Below are 2,422 nucleotides of genomic sequence, written 5' to 3'. Positions count from 1 at the left end.
GTACAATGTAGAGAAAAACAAAAGCAATAGGTTGAATGCCTAAAGGCATTCACCCAATAATAATAATAATAATAAAGAGAAAAACAAAAACAATAGTGTGAATGCCTAATGGCATTCACACAATAATAAAGAGAAAAACAAAAACAATAGTGTGAATGCCTAATGGCATTCACACAATTACAATCACCCTAACAAACCCTTGATCCATGTGATTCTACAAGCAAAAATAAAGCATCTATAGTACAGCCTGCTGTTAATAGGCATGCAGCTGCCAGGCTGCTTCTTTCTTTTTTTTTTTTCCATTAAAGATAAGTAAGTAATACAAGGCACTGTAGCCATGAGCTTTGTTTTCCTTCTAACCCTTCTGTTGTTCTTCAGTGATCTCAGCTTTCTTTCAGACATTTTTATGCTCCCTCCAATGTTTTGCTACGACCTCTGCTCCTCCGTCCTCTGAGGCCAAATCAAGAAGATGTAAATCAAGCAGAGGCTGCCACAATGAGTCAGGTGTCAGCAAAGGGAGGAGGTGTCGCGTGGTGCCAGTGGATCTCCAAGCAGGATGTGGTTAGGGGGGCCCTAGTGTCAGTATGTCAGGTTCAGCTTCCTGAAGGCTAATCACTTCAGTATGGGGGTTTGCAAAGTCTTGGTAGTCCCCTGTTAGGCTGTGCAGGACTGCTGCGTCACTGTTCTAACCTTGGAGTGCAAACATCCCTTTTTTGGTTCTGACAACATCCGAGCTTGGAGGCCGTAAATATTCAGGTTTGGCTTTAATAAGTAAGAGAAGTTAGGGGATCAGAGAGGATGATGTTTGGGGAGTGGGAATGGTGGAAGAGTGGAAAGTTGTGAAGCTGGGGTGATTCCACAGTTTGTTRTACCACACGAAAGCAACTAATGACTGCAGATATACTGTATATAGCAGAGGAGGCAGACAGGTAAGGAAAGGAAATAAGCAAGGAATGGAAAGGCAATGGATGATAAAGGTAAAATAAGGTGATATCTTTTTTCTTCTGTTAACCCTATAAGAACTGAAAKAACATCAGAAATCAGGAGAAAAKAAATGACCAAAACGACTGAGATCTAAGCACAGCTCTGAGCAGTGTGACATGCTGGGAAGGAGGCTGGATCTACAGAGAAAATGAAAAGCTGGAAGGCAGATACGCAGCTGTAGGAGTTAGGCTGGGAAGTAATGTGTTGGCTCGGTATAAAACCAAGACTCAAAATATGAAGTCCTTGAGCCTCCATTGGCTCGCTCAGCTCCACAAAACATTGTTCTGTTTTTCTTTCTGTTTTTCTTTCTGGTTTTTTTTTTTCAAACAATAACTTGGAAAGACCTGAAACACTTTCAAAGCTTTTATGATCTTCTCTGAAAACCAGTTCACTGTGTTTTATTTGACTTGGAGTCCTTAGTTTCAAATCATGCAACAGTATTATATCACCATATTCTAAATAAAAAAAAATGGTAGAGGGGGGTAAATCAAAAATAAATAAATAAATAAATAAATAAATAAATAAATAAATAAATAAAGTTTTTTTAAATGTAGTTAAAATTTGATGGACAAAAGAAAAGCTAAAACTTAACAAAAAAGCTAAAAGAGAAAAACATAACAAAACAGTCAAAGAAGCAAAATCATGCAACTAAAAGTTTAAAGCAACAGGAAAATTGTTATTTTTAAAATACCTGCCATAGAGCAGTGTGTACCATAAAGTGTATTAAAGCACATAAAAAAAACAGGAAAAAGGCAAGAAAGAAGCAGACAAAACAAGATATATTTAAGTTAAAAAAATAAGTTACACCAAGTATCAGCAGTGATAAACCACTTTTTTCTCAGGTAAAACATTCAATTGCCTTTTATTTTTATATTATTATTTTTTTTACTTATCTGGTAATTGAATGCATTGTTATCTAAAAGCTTTCTGTTCGGTGATTTTCACAGTCCTTGCCATTACAGGAATGTCATGTGGAGAAGGCAGAAAAGGAGAAGCTCAACATGCTACCRTGATTTTAAAGGGCCTATGCTGGTTGTGGTGAAAACAAGCCCTATTAGACCTCTCTTGGTTTGTAAAATGATGGGCTATGCACTGCAGGGAAATTAGTCAAATAGCTCAAAATCAGTGAGGAAACATGCTGATGCTATGTGATCCCAGCTGAGGAAAGTGACCATCAATCATCGCACACTGAAGCGCTTCTCTGTCACAGGGAGTCCTGGACGTGCCGACATACAGAGCAATCCAAATGCCAGAAATGACTGAATAAAAGCTACGAAGGAGGAGCTAAATGCAAAATATCAACAGAAAATATCACAGAACTTATAAAACCCATATTAAACGTGACTGGAACAAGTGAGTAAAGGAAATGGATGAAGGTACATGTTGAGTTTTATTTATTTATTTATTTATTTATTTATTTATTTATTTATTTATTTAT

Source organism: Austrofundulus limnaeus, unplaced genomic scaffold (genome assembly GCF_001266775.1).
Source record: "Austrofundulus limnaeus strain Quisiro unplaced genomic scaffold, Austrofundulus_limnaeus-1.0 Scaffold268, whole genome shotgun sequence".
In the NCBI taxonomy this organism is placed as follows: domain Eukaryota; kingdom Metazoa; phylum Chordata; class Actinopteri; order Cyprinodontiformes; family Rivulidae; genus Austrofundulus; species Austrofundulus limnaeus.
This window is presented reverse-complemented; position numbering follows the sequence as displayed.